Raw genomic sequence first — 21,021 nt, 5'->3', positions numbered from 1 at the left:
GTTTCGCTTCAGGTTTAAACTCTAAAGTGAAGCTGTAGGGGGAAAGGGTTTGGAGAAACACAGTTCCCACTTAGTCAAGTCCCCATGGCACAAACCAATACACCTTTTATGTACTAGCCGCCCCCCCCCACCATGCAAAACAAAAGAGATTGTGTTTTGGGGAAAAAAGACAAAAACAAACAAATGCTTGAGGAGGAGGAAAATCAAATTTCTAGTTTTAGTGATGACAGCTTGAATAGATTTGAGTCCTTGTTGCTAACATGTACTCCACTGAGGTGTTTAGAATTTACGGTTTTCTTGTTTAATAAAGAGCAAGAATTATTACTTCTTTCAAGAAGACCCTAATTTTAATCATAGGTTGCTCATCTTTGAAAATACTCTGTCTAGAAGACAGGCACTTCGGCTGAATACGTATTTTAAAATAATTTCACACTCCCTGGGTCAGAAAATAACGTCATGGGAGGAACAGCAGACTGGCTGTACTGTGCAACCAGTCCTGTTTATTACTACAGGAGCTTTTATCTTCTGAGTTGTGAGCTATTTTATAGGAGAGTAGCAGGGCATTAGCATAAGATTGGAAGTAAAAAGTATTTTTCTGAGGAGCAGTGAGAGGCGTGCGATAGGCTATTGATGTCTTCCTCAGAACATAGTAAGAACACGTGTCAGTCCATGTGCTGAGCCAAGAGTGAAATTTCAGGCTAGTGAATCTGAGGGCTGCTTTTACTCCCACAGTTAAAGCTTTCAGAGAGCACTTTAGTATTTTACCTTCAGGGATTTCCACTTAGCTTCAAGGTTAGCAGGTAGAAAACTGCAGCTCTTTTAAACTTTTAAATAAGATTTTGGGAAGGTCTTACCGGGTGCAGGGTTTGGAATGCACAGCTGATAATATTGCTGTTGGTTGATTTCCTTTTTGTTGGGGGGGGGGGAGGGGACGGGGACAGTGGAACTTAATGAGGTAGCAATAAGCCACTGAGGAGAGAAGGAGATTTGAGATTTATAACCTGGTGTTTCTTCCTGCTTTCTTCCTCGTTTATGGAAATGCAAAAGGACAGCTGCCCCACACTCCAAACTAGTCCTTGCCTACCTTGGTGGACTATGTCCCTTAGACCACAGGCTCAAATACAGCCCTCCTGCTCTATGCTAATCAGGTCCTGGCCAGAGCAATGAGGACAGGAGGGCTTCCGAGAAAGCACCGGCGACTGTTTATGCTGGGCATGGAGAAGCAATCGATGCTAATGAAATGATTCTATAAAAGTAACTCTGTGGAGAGAAGGCTAAAAGTATAATCTGCTCTCTGGAGAAAATTATCCCCTCCAGCTTTATTGCAATTAGTGAGCTAACTTGAAAAAAAAAAAAAAACAGAATGGAAGCGTATACACCTCTTCTTTTGTTTTATATTTGTTTGGATATTGTTACTTTGGATAATTCAGGCTGAGAAAAACACCTTTGCTCCTCCTACTCAACACAGAGAGAGGGGGGGAGGGAGGGAGGGAGGGAGGGAGGGAGAGAGAGAGAGAGAGCACAAAGCCCTCTTTAGAAAGAGAAATATGAACACAAATCACCCCAGAAAACATGACTAAAGGGGCTGTCCCTTTTCTCCATCCTGTCTCCCCAAAGTACACTTCTAGGGATAGCATTAGATGCTCCGAAGAGACTACAAATAACAAGAAATTTTAAAACTAAAAGTCAATTGTTAGGCCTGCTACATAAAGCCTCAAAGTAAGGTAAGTTTTCAGTCTTCCTGGGAAAGAGTTGGACTGACAAGCCACTCAGCATGGTTTTTCAGAGCACAGAGCTAAAGAGAGCACAGAGCCTAAAGCAGGGAGACAAGGCCTTAGAGTCTACTCTGGGGGAGTAGCATGCGCCCTGTGTAGAGATGGAGATGAGTGCCTAGCTGCCTTTGAGAGATGGGATTAGCTGCTGCTGTGACCCACATACTCCTAATTCATTGCCAGCATCTTCTGTGGCCATTCTGTTCATGCTCCCCACTGTATGCTGGCTGTTCAGAGCATTTGCCTCTCTCTTCAGATTGAAATGAAACATGCTTGTCTCATCCCTGCAGGAGAAATGTCAAAATCTAAACCTCAAGGTTCAGCCTCATCCAATACGGGGTGAAAATCTGAGAGAAGTGCACTTTCCACTTGGTAGGATGTGAGTTATCACTGAATGAAGAGAGGGTGATTAGGAAGCCATTGAAATACTCTACTAAAAGAAGATACTATCACATGCATTAGGAAAATATTAAATTTCCATAAATAGTACATAGACTCAAGGCGGACATTAGAGGTAGAATTGCCAAGCTTGTTGAATGCTCATTGGATGTAAAGGTTGGGAGGAAACACTTCAGAGTGACTCTATTATAAAGTTGTTATTTTTGCATCATTGAATAGCTATTGCTCCAGTTCTCTGAGGTGCAGAACCATGAGAGAAAGACTAGGCTTATAGAAAAAAAAAATGGGAATTTTGTTTCAACATTGCATTTAAGATACTCACAGACCATATCCGGAACATGGTTATGTAACTGGCTTAACGCTTAGGAGGTATCTGGAAAATACACACAACCTTTATTTAACACTAAAGCCATGAAAATGGATGATAGAAACTAAAAGCATTGAAGTACAAGAAAATCGGAAAGAAATCCACAGCTGAATCCCGCCAGCCACTAGAATGCCAAGAAAGAAGGCAGCAACCAAGAACCACATATAACGAGTCACAGAAGCACAGACACAGCAGTAAGAAAGTGGTCACAAGGAGGATACAAGTGTCCAGGAGAGTGGAAAGGATAAGGTATAATTATGCCAAGAATAAGAGAAAGAAGCAGAGGAAAGACGCAGCAAACAGCTCTAAGACAAGAAATAAAATTTCCGAGGCAGTGTTGAATAGGACGGGAGGTTCCCAAGTATGCAGAAATTTCTAACTTCTACATGTAATGGGTATTACAGTAATTAAAATGAAGATGTGAGCTGAACAAGGATGACACCAATGAACATGCCAAAGTGCACAAGGAAAAGCCCATGAGGCCTTAACCTTACACAAAGAACCACAGGCAACTAAGGAATGATGAGAGCAGTAGTCCATGAAGAAGAGCACACAAATTGGTTACTCAGTACCACATGGTGAGTCCCAAAAGCATACATATGAGAAATATTATATGGACTCAGCAGATTATATATACATATGTGCATACAATAACAATTAATAATAAAGAGGCCAAGAATTTGAAAGCATGGAAGGGTACACTATATGGAAGAGTTTGGGTAGGGTAAAGAAAATAGGGAAGCAATGTAATTATAATATTAAAAACTTAAACATTATTAACAATATCAATGCTAAATATTATTGCAATTTTAATAATTAATATAATCCATGTACTTGGGCTAATGTGTTTTACCACAGAGATGTTTCATATGTATTTTATAGATTCAAAAATTTTAATGAATCTATTCCTTTGCTCAGCTGACTTAAAAATACCTTTAAATCCTTGAGAAATGAATTGCTGTCCTACTCTGAGAATTCACTGTGATGTTTGGCTATCACAGACAAGGTCTTCTGATCCCTCATTTACTCAAGCAAACTCACTGAATACTCTTGTACCAGATTACTCCAGCTAGACACAGTTGTGCCTTCCTGTCCTCCAGTATGGGAGGTAGACACATATATAGAAATATGTATGTAAACCTTTCAAAAGTAGTACGTACTATGAAAAAGAAACATGGAATAGAATAGGAAGAGTTCAGAAAAAGCAGAAGATAGATGAGTATTTGTAAAACAAGATGGACCAGATAAGAAGAAATTATCTGAACAAATATTTGAAGAGGTTTTATAGCATTTTGAAGAAGACTAAATTAGACTTTCTTGTACTTTGATGTTAGAAATCTATTGGCATGCCACAATGTTAGATTCTGTTTAAAGAATAACATCCCAGTACATAAGTGTCATCATTTAACTTTGGTTATTAATTATTGCTTATTTTTGTTATTTTACTTCAGGTTTTATTACTACAGCTAGCGTATAAAAATAAGCATACATATTAAACACCTGTGGTTGGATTAGCTAGAAATACAATACCTTACATTTGCAGGGTCATCCTTTTTATCTTTCAAATGCTATTCACTGAAGTCCAGAAAAGGAAAAAATCTTGAACTTCGAAGCCAGACACATTTCTGACCCTTGAGGTAAGCTTTAGATTAAACCATATTCTTCGAAACAAGGGTTTTATACAAATCAAGACCCAGCTTCTTCATTTTGCTCAGAGTTCATTAATCAGAATGATTTTCAGTAATTTGTCATGTCATATAAACCAGACACTTGATTGTTTGATTTTGTTCAGGGTATTCTGTTGTTTTTCCCACTTACATATGCTTACCAAATTTTCTTTCTTTCTTTCTTTCTTTTTTTTTTTTTTTTTGAGAAATTGAAAGTTGCTATGTTGTATAGGAGATGTGATTTTAAACTTTAAGGTATTGACAAGAAACACACATTTTTATAATGCTGTTATAAAGAAGTAATTACATGCTTCCTCAGTCTGAATCTAATTTGAGCTAATTGAGAAAAATAATCAGAAATAAATCCAGATAACTTTGATGTCTTCCCAATAGAATAATTTTATTTCCCTTTTCTTTTTTATTTATAGCTCTACATTTATTGATTCTGGCCCCTGTGAGCTCAGTGTCAACACATGAATAGCTGCTCTCTTTTTCCATAAAATCTTAGGTCATAGCATTCCCAGCTGTTTCCTCTATTTCCATCCTGCTGTTTACCAACTATTAACTATCTTAATAAATAATATTCATGAGATTAAAGAACTTGTCCTGTGTAATTTAATGTACAATAAAATGATGGATCTATTCCATTTCCCAAAACCCAATTTCTATCCAAAGAACAAGCAAGCACAATTAAAATTAATCATTAACATTTGAAGTTGAAATTGAATATTCCAGAACACAAACATCAGCATCTCATTTTCTCTTCATCCACCCCTTTTATGAATATAAATGCATTGTATGAAATCATGGGTTTTTATTATGACCCTTTTCTAAGTGTGTGTCATCAATTTCTATGCCATTTGCCCCAGACAGTCTCCTTTTGTAAAGATAGGAATACACACATCCTTTGCCCCTCATGTTTCCTGTTCAATATGATAGGTTGTTCATTTTTGCACTACTCATAATATAAAAACAACTGGATACTAAGGTATGAAGTTTTCTTTAGATAAATTATGACATGGTCAGGAAAGGGAAAATACAGCTGTTTGGGACAGTAAGCATCTTTGAGCTATACAATTAATGTTTCTGTGATGTAAGTGGAATTTATTCCCCTATGCTTATTATCACCTGGGTTTATTACCTACGGCTTCAGTTTCATTTAAGAGCCAGGAAGAAATACAGTCCTCCCGCCCCTGACTTGCATTTCCTACAAGACAACATTTTTTTAAAGAGTTACTTATTTTTATCTGATGGTTAAGAATGTTTTGCCTCAGTGCCTGCAGAGGTCAGAGAGGGAGTCAGAACTCCTGGTGCTGGGATTACAGATGGTCATGAGCAGCCACATGGATGCTAAAAACAAAATCTGGGTCCTCTGGAAGAGCAGCAATTGTTCTTAACCACTGAGCCATCTTTCAACTCCCAGCACCATATTTTAGTACTTATTTGAAGTCTAAGTTTGTTTCATATGAATTGCAATCTGTGTTCTATGGCTATATTATTTCTGGGTTTGTTTATTTTCCAGAAAAAACATGGACATTTATTTTAAGTACTAAAACATTTCCAAATGAATTTTTAAAATAATTTGTCAATTTCTCATGAAAATATCAATAGTTTCTGAGCACTCTGGAATAAATTTGGAGGGATTTGCTATGCTCACTGAGGAAGTCTTTCAGGCTGAGAACAATAAACTTCTATTTAGTCAACCCTTCATGTAAGATTCTATACATAGAATTACAATGTTCCTTATTAGTTCCTTTACATACCTGTTTAATCTATTCCAACACATGTTTGCCTTTGATTATTTGAAAGTATAGATCTTCTGTTTTCTAGTGCACTATTTTGTTTGTTATGGATATTATTTGACTTTTTTTATTTTTTTAAACTGTGACAAATGTGTACACACACAATATGTTGATGTATTTATGAATTGTGGAATGACTAGGCAAGCTAAACTGATACATGTTTTCCCTCATTTACTGTGATCCCATGATCAGAATTTTCAAATCTGCTGTTTCAGTGATTTTCAGCTCTGTAACTCATTGTTATTTGGCTACGGAATGTGTCTGTGGGCAGGTGCATCTGATCCTATGCATGGGCATATACATCTGCACACGCATATGTATTTACATATGTGGAAGACAACTTCAGTGTCATTTCTTGGGAGCTGTGTCACTTGATTTTTAAGACGGGATCTCTGATTGAAGCCAGGAAGCCCCAGGAATATACCCTCTCTGCTTCCCCAGTGCTGGTATTACAGGCACAAACCATGCTGCAGGTGCCAGGGACTTAACTCTGGTCCTCATGCTTGGGCAACAAGAATGTTCTGATCACCCACCTCCTAAGGCACCCATTTTTGTATTCACTTTTAGTTTGAGATTTTATTGAAATATTTTTCTTTCATATCAATAATCTAAAATTTAACTGTTTTCTGGATAAATATAACCTTGACTGCCAATAATAATTTTTCCACTTTCAAACATTTACATTTTTCCCATTCCTCTAATTTATGGAGTGATGTTAAACAGCAATGACAATATATTGTATCTCCTCTGCTAATCTTTAATAGAAACATAGTCATTGTTTAGCTGACCATGGTTTCTGGTTTAAAATAATCTATTTCTTTATATTGAGTTTTCTAAATTAGAAATTAGCATGAATTTTATCATTTGCTTTCTCAGAATTGCTTCCCTATTGACTTCTTACCAGGTAAAATTTAGATTTATTGATGGTCAGCTCTCATTAGATGCCTGGTATGAACTTAGTTTGGCCAGACTGTAGCATGTCTTTAATGTGACTGTTTCATCTATAGACTGATACTTTACATGGACTGCTTAAATGACAGTGTAAGCTCATCTCTGTGACATGTTTATCTGATTTGTATCAATGCCATGCTATTGATAAAACAGAAAACATTGTTGCCTTTATTATCTGTGCTTGGAAATCTTGTGAAAGTATTTTTTTTTAATCTATCTCAAACATTGACTAAATTCCACTAAGAAGCTGTCTGAGTGTGAAGTACTTTAAGGCAAGTAATTGACAATTTTTTTTTTTTTTTGCTTTGGTAATTTATCTATTGTGTCTATTTTTCTCACATATGTTTTTATTAATTTATAAATGTATAAATTTGTTTCTTATATATTTTTTAAAAATGTATCTAACTAGAGCCACCTAGTCTCACTGATTTAATAGATCCACTTTATAACCGTGGGCATTTCTTAACAGTACCACATCCACAGAAGATGATGGATATGGGGATAGTGTGCACACATATCTGTTAACATGGGGCAAGCCAAGACTATCTGACAACATAGAAATAGCCTCCTTATTCTCATTTTGTTCAATTGTGTTTGCCTTTTTAAATTTCTCATGGCTTGCTGTTGAGGTTTCTTACCTTTCCTAGTTTACTTTTCTGCTTATTTTAATCTTGTCTGTTACCTTAATTTTAATAGTTAATTTCCTCCAATCTTTCTTCTTTAATATGCACAGAAGGTTAAATTTTCTGTATTACTCTGGTGGTAGCTTCATATCTTAAAAAACTGTATGTGTATTCAAAAAGCTTTGACTGCTCAGAAGTCGTGTGGACAGCTGAAAGCTCAGTTTGGGTTCTTTTGAGGTCCAGGACCACTTAGTTCTTCCAGATGTGGCTCACTCCATCTGGTTATTAAGCTCATGCATCCTTCACTGTCCTTTTCCAGCACCTCTGATGCTTCTCCAGTTTAACGCATGATTCAAAAGTGCCATGGAATGAATTATTTTAATAGAATGCGATTATTTTAAAATCTTGATTCAAAGTTAGGGATTTGTCTCTACTTTCACGTGCCAGTGTCTATCAGAGAACTCAGAATGCTTTGTGACCTACACAATCATATCCCTATCCGTGCCTATGTCTTTTGACTAAGTTCAAATCAAGAAAGATATGAAAAATCTTTTAAAATCCAAAGGTGGCAGACTTCTACCTGATTTGTGGCAGATTCCACTTTCTTCTCACAGGTCCATTGCTTTGCAATTTTCCATTGTCATTTATGGGAACAAAAACTGAGACAATAATGCCATTATTTCACTGTCTTTAAAACTATTAATTTTAATTATTTAACATTATTTAATAGTGTGGAATTAATGAGAACATCTTACCTGTTTGGGAATGAAGACTTCATTAAAAACATCTGAATAAAATATATTCAATTCTTTCTGAACAAAGATTAAGAGAAAAATAGTTTTCCATGTCCTTTCAAAAGTAAAGCTATCTTTTTAACAATGCTACACTTGAGGTAGAAATCCTAATGGGGTATACAAATTGAAGCATTAAACCAATGATAATGAATGCTTTGAAGAAACTAACACAGCAAATAACAAAACTCCTTCCACTTATCCTATGATACCTTTATCCTAGGGTATGATATGCTATCAGAATTTCCTTTCTACTGTACACAACTAAAAAACTGAACACACCTAACATGTCAGTTTGTAGATATCAGGCAACAGCCAGCATGAATCTGTAATTCCTGAGGTGAAGAAAATAAAGAAAGCCTTATAAGTATCCTACATGTCTATTTGGAAGCTGGATAACTGATCATGATACAGGGAACATAATGGCATCCCTGAGTTAAGCGTGTGGGTTTAAGAGTTCAAACAGAGTCAGGTGGAGTTTTCAGCAAGGTAACAATGAGAAGAAAATTCCATGGAGCAAGAGATCTTGGCTTTTACATAGTGGTCCCAGAACCTTCTGTTAAATTCTGAGTTCTCCATGTGTGTAATGGAAACCAGCAAAGAGACAAAGAACTTCTGTAAACTTCAAAATCCCTAGAAAAATTCTATAGGATAGCAGGTACATCCATTCCGATTTTAAATCAAGACTGTCTTCAATACACAGAAAATACATCACTCAATTCCTTTGGGTTTGTTCTTAGTCGACTTGAGACAGTGTTGGTAGTGCTCCTGTAGACCTCCTGAAAGAAGGCTAGCACACAGGACACAGAAAGACCAAACTGATAAGCAAGTCAGACAAATTCCCTAGTAAAACTAACTGCAGAATGCTTTAAAAACAAAACACAAGGTTAGGATATTTAGTGATATGCCATACACAATATCTACACACACTCAACAACCAAATGTCTACATTCCCAATATCTACATACAACAACCAGATGTCTCCATTCTCAATACCTACATACACTCAATAACTAAATAACTGCACTCATAATATCTACACATATTCAATAATCAAATGTTTACATTCACAATATCTATATACATTCAATAACTAAATGTCTATGCAGAGACAGAAAAATCTAGTTCCTCTGAGGAACAAAAATAACAGAATTTGTGAATATCCAAACATGCTCAAAACTTGTTACTATGAGAGAAGAAAACAAAGAATTTTTGACCTCTTGCAAACAAAATGTAAATTGTAGAAATAGTAACAACAGAAGTTTAAAACATAGTAGACTCTGAGCAAAGTAAAAGAAAAAGCTCAGCTTATGTTGATATACAGAGCAATAGAAAGCTTCCAAACACAATTCTAAAGAAAAGAGAAACTGGGAAAATTTACTAAAAACACAGGAATCCATGAGACAATATGAAATGATCCAACTAATTTATAAGTTAGAACTTCATAAACTGTTACTAATAATAACTAAATTGATATTTGTTGATTTATTAATATAAATCATGACTAAATTGTTATAGTAATCAAAAGAATATGACCCAAAGTGCCAGATGAAAAAGACACAGATACAGTGAGCAAAGCATAAACACAGACCACATGATAATACAAGCCAAAAACTGGGCACCATCAAAACAACAAGGGAATAGAATTGTAGTACATCTATACAATGAAAACTTATTTAAGATTAAAAAAGAAATGGATTTCTCCTAAGAACAGCAATGTCAATATATGTCAAAGTTTAAAAAAAAAATCAATACAGATAAAAAGGACTTTTATACAAAATAAACTATTTGGTGTGACATCATTTATATAAAATTCTAGAATAATGAAACTAATCACAATACAGGTCACCATAGATCTATCATGGATGCCCAGGGACAAATCAATGTGACATGAAAGCCAAAGGGCAGTAAGAAGCTTTAGAATGACTATTATTTGCTCTTTGGATGTCAAAATTTATTAATATGCATGCTTAGAATCAATGCATTTCATTGAATATGAACCATGCTTGTTGCTGAGCATATTTTCAAACCAGCAAGTAGAGATAAGCCAACGGCAATAAAGGATGCAACACATCAGTACCAATGCTGAGAAAGAAATGAAAAGCAATGGGGAGTATCCGATGTTAGAGCCAAAGAACTCTAATTAGCCAGAAAGTGTCCATGAGATGGCTGGTGACCTAAGTAGAACACAGCAGAAGAAATCTGAAGGAGGTTAAACTTTGTAATGGACATTAGCACAAGGGACACTCAAAGGATTGTGGTAACCTAAGCTTTTAGTCTCCAAATAGTCACTTGCAGAACTAGACTCACAAATGACCAAGAAAAATACATAAAAACCAAAAACGTATATTTGAGCCTGAGCAGCCATGGATCTATGATGCTCTGCTCTGTTTTTGTAATCAGTATGATTACTCTAAAATATTTTATAATATTTTTATTTAAATTTGAAACAAGCTTGTTGTACATGTCAATCCCAGTTCCCTCACACTCCTCTTCTCTCCTACCCCCCCTCCCAGCCCCCATCCCATCCCCTTCCTGCTCCTCAGGGAGGGTGAGGTTTTCCATGCGGGATATTCAAAGTCTGTCATATCATTTGGAGAAGGGCCTAGGTTCTCCCCCATGTGGATAGATTGAGAGAGTATCCCTCTATGTGGAATGGGCTCCCAATGTCCATTTGTATACTAGGGATAAAAACTGATCCATTACCAGAGGCCCCATAGACTGTCTAATCCTCTTAACTAACACCCACATTCAGGGGATCTGGGTTAGTCCTATGCTGGCTTCCTACCTATCAGACTGAGGTCAATGAGCTCCCCCTTGTTCAGGTCAGCTGTTTCTGTGGGTTTCTCCAGCCCTTTGCTCATCACTCCTCCCTCTCTGCAACTAGACTCCCAGAGTTCAGCTCAGTGTTTAGTTGTGGATGTCTGCTTCTGCTTTCATTAGCCATAGAGGAAGGCTCTAGGATGTCATATAAGGTAGTCTTCAATCTCATTATTGGAAAATGGCATTTAAGGTAGCCTCTCCACTATTGCTTAGATGGTTAGTTGGGGTCATCCTGGTAGATCTCTGGGCATTTCTCTATTGCCATATTTCTCTTTAAAACAATAATGACTCCCTTTATTATGGTATCTCTTTTCTTGCTCTCCTCTGTTCTTTCCCTGACTCAAACTTTCTGCCCCCTCATTCGCTCCTCACTACTCCTTTTCTCTCCTTCTCTTTCTTCTAACTCCCTCTCCCCTCCCTTCCTGCTCCTAGTTTATTCAGGAGATCTTGTCCCTTCTCCAGGGTACTCTGTTTGTCTCTCTTAGGGTATTCCTTGCTTCCTAGCTTTTCTGGTGGTGTGGATTGTAGGTTAGTAATCTTTTGCTGTCTATTATCAATATATGAGTGAATACATACCATGTTTGTCTTTTTGTGACTGAGTTACCTCACTCAGGACATTTTTTCCTGTTTGCCTGGATATTTCAAGATTCCTTTTTTTTTTTTTCCTGAGTAGTTCTCCATTGTGTAAATGTATCACATTTTCTCTTAGTATTGGTAGAATATCTATCCAGAACCTTCTGGCCTTCTGATAGGTTTACCTTTTTATGTTACTTGGCTTTTTCCCCTTGCTCATCTTAATATTCTTTCTTTATTGTGTTTGTTTTGTGTGGCAAGAGAACCTGTTTTTCCTTTTTTTTTTTTTTTTTTTTTTTTTTTTTTGTGGTCCACTGGGAAAATTTTCCTCTATGATTTTGTTGAATATATTTTCTTCACCTTTGAGTTGTGTTTCTTCACCTTCTTCTATACCTTTCCATGGTGTCCCATATTTCCTGAATATTTTGTGTTAGGGATTTATGAACTTAAGATTTTCTTTGGTCAATGAATCTGTTGCTCCTAGTGTGTCTTCAATGCCTGAGATTCTTTCTTTCATCTCTGTATTCCATTGGTTATGCTTTCATCTATAGTTCTTGATCATTTACCCAGCTTTTCTATTTCCAGAAGTCCCTCAGACTGTGTATTTTTCATTGTTTCTGTTTCAGCTCACAAACCTGGCACTGTTTGAATTGTTTCTTGCAATTTTTGGCTTGTCTTTTCCTCCATTTCTGTATAGGATTTTCTCGTTTTCTCTTTTAGGGTCTCTATTGTCTTCTTGGAGTTGTTTTTAGGGTTGTTTTCTTCTACTTCTTCTGTGTTGGTATGTTCAAGTCTTGCTGATGTGGAGTCCCTAGACACGGTACTGTCATATTGATCTTTCTGTTGTTGACTGTGTTCTTAATACTGTGGTCTACTCATGCCTTCTTCCAGAGCGTACGGGTGGGGTCTCTCCCTCCCCTGGTGGGTTCAGGACCAAGGTTCTCTTCTGGTGGGTGCAAAAAGGTCTAATACTCTGATGACTCTCTTCTTCCAGTGGGTGGAGATGGGACTAGAGCACTGGAAGACTCTGGATGGGCTGGTCCACTGGGATGGGTTCCCCCATGTGTGCACAGCCCCCAGTTCTCAGGATTAACAGAGCAGGACCCTGAAAGGCAGGAGGCTCCTTTCCTTGGTGGAGGTGAGACCAGGACTCTGACAGACTGTGGATGGGCAGATCCACCAGGATGGGCTCTGAGCAGGGCACTGTGGATTTCTTGTAAATGGAAAGCTAGGATTTCTTACAAATGATCTCACACCAAACATTGAGAAGCTAGAAGACCATTGTATTCACAGGAAATGAACTTGGGAGGCAAATTGAACAGATTTCTATTGGCCAAAAGTGGGCAATTTGAGAGCCAAGAAAAATAAGAACTGCAATTGATCAAGTAAAAAAAAGGGGGGAGACATTAAATCATGTGCTGGAATGATGGCTCAGCATTAAGAATCAATGCAGTTCCTGTAGGAACCCAAGGTGGGTTCCAGAACCCACATTTGCCAGCTCATAACCACCTGCAATTCCAGCTCCAGGAGATCCTAGTTCCTCTCCTGGGTTCTGTGGGTAACTGCACTCATGTGCAACAACTCCCCCACTCCCACACATGCATGCACAAATTTCTTAAAAATACTAGAAATAAGACATTTTAAAGTGTTGAAATAAATGTCCATAACATGCACTGTGTATAATATATATTACATGATACATTAATATATATATAAACAGATGTTATGACAGAAATATAATGTACATTTTTTTAAATAAAGAAGAAAAAAGGTAAAAACTACATTCTGTGGTTCACATAAAAATAGCAACATACAGCAGATAAGATGACACATCCCATCAATAAAAGCAAGCAAACTGGAAATATAAGAATATCACTGGTTTTTCTCTTCCCAAATAACTAATGAATCCAGGCACACAAAGGTGTTAATTATCACCTCAAAAATAATAATAGCCAGGGATTATGGACAAAGTTATGAGAAAGCTCATAACCTAGTAGCCCTCACAAAGGAACCAAAGCTGAGTCTGATCACACTTGTGGATGAGGCTGCCAGTTTCCAGGGAAGCTGAAGATGAAGACAGAGGAGGCTGCTGAGCTGCAGCTTGGATGTGCTACCAGTAGACTCCAAAATACAAACTCAACTTTCCTCAGCATTCTCAACACATGCAAGACCACTTAATACTTTCAGCTATACCATGTAGTTCTTCCCTAATCACTCTTTTCCTGTTCCTAGCTAAAGAACTTTTATTCCTTTCGAAGACCTGAAAGCCCTGTGCTTGTCATTTCCTCCACAGAAGCACCTCAAAAGGAGCATAGCATCTCACCATCCTTTCCTGCAGCAAATGTACTTCCACATTCTATCCCCTCTTCTGAGCTACAGGCCAACTCTACCAAGCTGTTTCAGCTGGTCTTTCTGTGGTCTCATGGCCAGACTCCTTCACTTCTTTGTTATATTTGGTGAAAGAACAAAGTCCCTTCTAAAATGTGGCTGTCTTCAATTTTATGTGTATAGTACACAATGTCAAGAAGGAAGAAGCCAAATATTTATGAACATAAATAAATTATACTTGTAAATAATATAAATAAAAAATGCTTACTCTAAAACAAAAACTAACATTTTTATTCTTGTTTCAGAACAGAAATTAACAGAAGCAAAAAGATCCAAAAGGGCAAAACAAATAAATGCCAAAACAGAACTCTTGGTTCATCAAGACCTGCACATTATTTTAAAGGGTTTTTTTTTTTCTGTGCTGTTGGATCATAATCATAATATGCTTAGAGATGATTTAAGATTCCAGTGTGTTTTGCATATGAACTTTTGCTTAACTTCTATTCTCCCCTTCTTGACATGGATGATTGACTTTGATGGTTGAAATATAAGCTTCCACAATTGTTCATGCTGAATTGCATCTCATTGTGTATATAAAGTTTTCTTCGGCATCAAGATATAGTCAATCATCCATCAATTATGTTGTCACTGGAAATCCTACTTTTGTCCTTTTTGAAACTGTGTGCAGGGGTGGGGGGTTGGATATAAACTGAGAGCAATATTTAATGCCCATGTCTCCCTGGAAATGAGTAGAATAGCATATGAAATTTTTATTTTTTAATTATAGTAAATACACTTTGCCCTTTTACAGAATACATTTTTCAGTTTATGTCTTGTTTCTAATAAATAATTATATGTATTCACTCAGTTTTTAATTTATGCTTAACACTGAATATAACAAATTGATGGCAGGAATGGAAAGCTAGCTCACTACTCCAAGGAAGGGCATCTCATTGACTGACTAATTACCAGAAACTACAGATACAAAGATTAATTAAATACACTTCTTATGTTTAATAATTAACAAGGGAATTGACCTGAGTTAGGGCCAAGCGGTGCTTTTGTGATGATGGGCTTCATGGAAGTCTTTAGCTTCTGTTTCAGAGACGGTTTATACTGTTACTATTCACACCCACCCTTTGTGGATTGTTCTTAACCAGCCACCTTGACTTATTAGGGACTCCCAGAGATGACAGAAGAGGTGAAGCCTTGGCCAGGCTCACAGCAACTGGGTCTCTTAAGAGGACAATAGAACTTTAGGGAGGTCACTGGTGATCTGTTTCAATTTCAGTCCATCTGGGACCACAAATCGCAACTTTCTGAGTAAGCATTTTGCTCGAGGCAATGAAAGAATGGAAATTAGATTATTAAGGAAGTAGGCTGAACAAATTATAAAAGAGGTAGCCTTCTAAATCAATTTTATACTCAGCTCAATTATTTCAGTGTTGCTCAGCAAATGGTGGTAAATGACCAAACCAACAGTAACATTCTTGGAAATGTGAGCTAGTTGTACTAGCGAGTGTTACTCAACCTTTAGGAGGAATTAATCTTGATAATTAAGTAAACTAACAGAGTAGAGATATTTGTAGCATTCAATGTTCAGATCCAAACTACCTAAAGAATTATGACTTTAACCCCCTAAATAAAGAAAGGAACAAGAATTTTCCTAAAGTGTCTGACTATATTAACAGCTTCCAAACTGCACACTTTAGAAGAGCTTTATCATACAATGTTTTTTTCTAGTACTGGTGATAGAACCTGAGATCTTGCACATGCTAGGCAAAGAATGGAATATGGCCTAGTCTCTAGAACAACCTTAATAACTTGTAAAATGTTTAAAATGGGCAAAGGAAGTGAAGTATCAATACAAAAAAGAAAATCACAAATTCTGCCTTTTATCTTTCAGAAACTCTAGCTTTTATTTTAATATTTAATTTTTTTTTTTTTACATTCCAACCACAGTTCTTCCTCCCACACCCTCAACTCTCCCATAGCCCACCCTCAGTCCACTCCTCACAGGTTAGGGCTCCTATGGTGAGTCAGCACAGTCTGGCACAATAGGTTAGGGAAGGGCCGGGCCCCTCTCCCATGCATCAGGACTGAGCATGGCACCTCACAATGGGGCAAGGGCTCTAATAAGCTAGCTCATATACCAGGATAATATCATGGTCCCACTGCCACTGAGAATGGCAACCTACCATATGGAATGGGCTTCAACAAACCAGTGCATGCATCAGGTTTGTATCAAGGTCCTACTGCCAGGGGGGCCTGAAAGTAGTCCAAGCTTCATAGCTGTCTCCTACATATACAAGGCCTAGTTGAGTCCCCTGGAGTCTGAACAATTGTAGGTCTAGAGTTCACAAGTTTCTGCAAGCTTGGTTCAGCTGTCTCTGTAGATTTCTCCAACATGACCTTGTCCTCCCTTCCTCATATATTCCCTCCTCCTTCTCTTCAACTGGATTCGCAGAGCTTGGTCTGGTTCTTAGTTATGGATCTTTTTATATAGTTCTGTCACTTACTGGATGAGAGCTCTATAATGATAGTTGGGGTATTCATCAATCTGATTCCAGTCATCCTTTCTGCTATTGCTAGGAGCCTTAGTTGGGATCCTCCTTGTAGATTTACCCCTTGTAGGTTTCTCCCTAAGTTCATAATGGCTCTCTCTATTAAGATACCTCTTTCATTGCTCTTCTAAAGCATCCCTCTCTGTCTCAGCCATCTGGTTCCTTCCTGTATGCAGATAATTATCTACAGGATGGAACATTTTAGATAGAAACACCATTGTTCCAACAATGCCTATTGGGAGGTGAGAAAGAGTTGCCAGGAGGTTGACCTTAACTGAGAACAGGATGGCTTCTCATTTCTAACAGAAGGTAGAGCAGAACACAGTGATGTTCATCAGTCACTGTGTTATTGAATGTCTCTTAAGATCCTTTCTGATTCCTTCCTTATCTCTGAGAAAAAGCAGCAAGAAACTGCACAGCCTGTCCATGGCTGACTAGTTATTGCTTGGAGATAGGAAACAGAATGGTCATGTGAAATAGCTGCTGCCTAGGGAGATTAAATGAACCATGGAAACTATAAGTCTTCTCACCACATTGTTGGAGAGATGGCGCAGTCTGTAAAGTTCATGCCTTGCAGATACGAAGCTATGATCATGAATGACACCTGAGTTTGTCCTCTGTCCTCCACACACATGTACACACACACACACACACACACACACACAAACACACACACACACTCACACACACACACACACACACTTTCTGATCAAAATCTAAAAATATTTGAGTTTAGAATCAGAATCTTTAAATCACAATGTCGAGCCTGGCTACATATCTTTCAGTACATAGCATAGAGCAGGTGGTCAGATTTCATATCCTGAAATTTCCCAAGTGATCAAACTAAGAAATGATAGACTCTTGACAGTGTGTAAGGGAATGAGTACATCAATGTACCACAAACCCATAAAGCAAAAAAAAAAAAAAAAGTCTTAAAATACCCAATAGAATATACTCAAGAAAGGTTGAACTTAATCAGGTACAACTGAGGATTAAAGGAATGACCACTGGTGATCGTGATGATCATGCTGATGCGTGAACACAAGCTGTGTAAGAGTAATTCAGATTTTCTTCAGATTTTCAACTGAATTACTGGATATCAATCTAGTCCCATTAACCAAACCTGAAAAGAGTCTTTCAAATGCAGACTTCTAGACACCAGTGCTAATGATGAGGCTAGAGACAGCTTGGAAGCAGTAAATCTATATTGACTATTTCTCTAGCTGTCCCTTATGCATGACAATACTTCAGAACTAATTGCACACTCAACAAGACCTGTGTCAACCAAAAATTCTTGTCTGAGCCAACCGTTATCAGAATTGCCAGCATTCTCCATGCTTATCCTGATATCAGGACTTCTTATAAATGCTGATCTATTCTGAGGACGTAGCATGATGCATCATAGGCAGTAATTATCTGCTGGATAAATAAACAAATTATTGATATTCTGCAATGTTTGGTTTCCAATTAATATTCTTGTGCTATCAAAAAAGACAAATCTAGAAGTAGTGGCTTTTTTTTAATTCATCCTTTCATCACTTCAAAAACAACAAATATTAACTGTATGCTTATTGAATGTTCCATGTGTCCTACAATAACAGAACAATACTAACGTTCTCCTATTATATTTCAATTAAAACATGAGGTTTTGGGGATGCCCAAACTGTGGTATATTCTTCAAGCAGTTTCTGCTTCTGCTTTCTGTACATGACTCTTGTGCAGCTGCGAGTCACTGCTATAAATTCCCAGACAATAATTCACCTTTCTGGGACTTTTATAGTTAAGCTTTGGAGTTTAGTTCATTTTTCGCCAGGATCTGTGTAGAGCTTTATGTCCATTTTCCCAGAACAGTAAAGAAATATTAGTGCATTTTCTCAGAATCTAAGCTTTTCAAATTTAATGGAAAGTCAACCCCTCTCTATTTGCTTTTTGAGTTATTTAACAAAGAAATTTTAAAATATTGATATTTAACACAGTACAAATATATGTGCAAATATTTTTCCACCCTACATATAGATAGTATTGCATCAATCCTGAAAGGGTTATCTGATGGTGTTTAACACAATAGCAAAGTAACTATAGAATTGTAAAAGATGGAAACATTCCAATTGAATCATAAAAAAAAGATATTTCCATTTCCTATCTGCATTATCATCAAGGGACAATGTCAGAAATGGACCTGGCATCTTACCTCCTTGGCAGAGGAATGAATGTGCCATTGTTGCCGTCCTAAAGAATCCCATTAGAAAACATCTGTCTATAAAATTTTAGTAGTTTCCCTCATTCTAAAGCCACTTTTATACTAAATCATATTTTGTGATTCTCATAGGAGCATGCACTTGAAGCATTTACACTGTTAAATTTCAAAGAATCCCGACAGAAGAAAAGAATCAACTTGCTATGTCTTTAAGTGGTGTGTGTGTGTGTGTGTGTGTGTGTGTGTGTCCCTGTTTCCTTTATTTAATTGTGCAAATAGCAAAACGAACATATTCACCAATGTTTATTTGAAATGGCTGCCCCTGGAAAAGGACCTGACCGCTTTGAGGGGTTTTGTTGTTGTTTTTGTTTCTGTAACTTAAGTTTCAAAATGTGATTGTGGAGATGTTGCTGTACCAGAATAAACAAAACTTTGAGCTAAAATATTATAGTGAAAGTTACCTCTCAGTTGCTTAAATTAAACCTGTGTGTTTCTTTACCATTACCACAATTCCATTACAGACCTCCACTAACATATCAAGAATGTCAAGATTGTCTTTGGGCCTGGCAGTGAATGCTTATTATCACACCACTCAGTATCAATGCAAGCTCCAGGCCATCCTGTATTACATAGCAATAACTTGTCTCAAAATAAAATAAAATAAATGATAATATAGAATGGTGGTCTAACTTCAATTTGATTAATTGTGTTGAACAATTAGATATTATGTGATAATTTGACATAATATGCTGCAAGGTGCTAACAAAAAAATTGCAAATTTGATTTTAGTCGTTCAGTGTTCATGGTAAAGTATTTAAATTCTAAGTTTAAAACTTTCATGTTTCTAAAACAAGTGTTCAAAAAATAAAAAGAAAAGAAAAACAAATGTTTATCAGAGATCAAGGAGAGCTGTGACCCCCCCAGGTGTACTTGATTCATTCTGTCCTCTGGAGTATGGCACATTACTTATGGTGATTTAGAAGCACACATGGCCTTTCCTAAATGGCAAGGCAAGCACTCTGGAAACCACTAACCTTATTAAAAGTGATGAACAGATACACCAGTTTAAGGATGAATGCCATGCCCATTTCAATTCCCCATGATGAAATGCATTTCAAGTGGGGAAATCCCACACCTGGAATTCTGAAGTTACTGCATTTTCACAAATTACTTGAAGAATCTAAGCTAAATCAATGGAATTATTTGGTGTTCTGGTGACTAACTTTTTAAGTTCTTTGTATATTTTGAAGATCAGCCTTCTGTCAACTGTGGGGTTGGTGAAGATCTCTTCCCATTCTGTGGGCTGCCATTTTTGTCTCGTTGACTGTGTACTTTGCCTTACAGAAGCTTTTCAGTTTCAGGAGGTCCCATTTTTCAATTGTTGATCTCAGTGTCTGTGTTACTGGCATTATGTTCAGGAAGTGGTCTCTTATGCCAATTCACTCAAGGGTACCTCCCACTTTCTCTTCTAAAAGGTTCAGTGTGGCTGAATTTATGTTGAGGTCTTTGATCCATTTGGACTTAAGTTTTGTGCATGGCCCTAGATATGGATCTATCTTCAGTCTTCTACACAGCATCATCCAGTTGTGCCAGCACCATTTGTTGAAGATGCTTTCTTTTTTACATTGTATAATTTTAGCTTCTTTGTCAAAAAGCAGGTGTTCATAGGTGTGTAGGTTAATATCAGGGTTTTCAATTTGATTCCAATGATCTACCTGTCTATTTTTGTGCCACATTCCAAAACTGTTTTCATTACGATAGCAGCTCTATAGTAGAGCTTAAAGTCAGGGATGGTGATGCCTTCGGAAGTTCCTTTATTGTACAGGGTTTTGGCTATCCTGGATCTTTTGTTTTTCCATATAAGGTTGAGTATTGTCCTTCAAGGTCTGTGAAGAATTGTGCTGGGATTTCAATGGGGTTGCATTAAATCTATAGATTGCTTTTTGATAAGATTACCATTTTTACTATGTTTATCCTAACTATCCAAGAGCATAGGAGATATTTACATTTCCTGGTATCTTCTTTAATTTCTAGGTCAGAATACTAAATCATTATAAGATTTGTATAAATACAAAAGAAAGATTGTCTCATAACTTGAGACAGTCACAAGAACTACCATGGATGGTTAAAGCTCTTCTTGGTATTTTCCATAGTGTATTACCTT

This window comes from Phodopus roborovskii, unplaced genomic scaffold (assembly GCF_943737965.1).
Source record: "Phodopus roborovskii unplaced genomic scaffold, PHOROB, whole genome shotgun sequence".
NCBI lineage: Eukaryota > Metazoa > Chordata > Mammalia > Rodentia > Cricetidae > Phodopus > Phodopus roborovskii.
The sequence above is the reverse complement of the archived record's forward strand: the minus strand, read 5'-3'. Positions refer to the sequence as shown.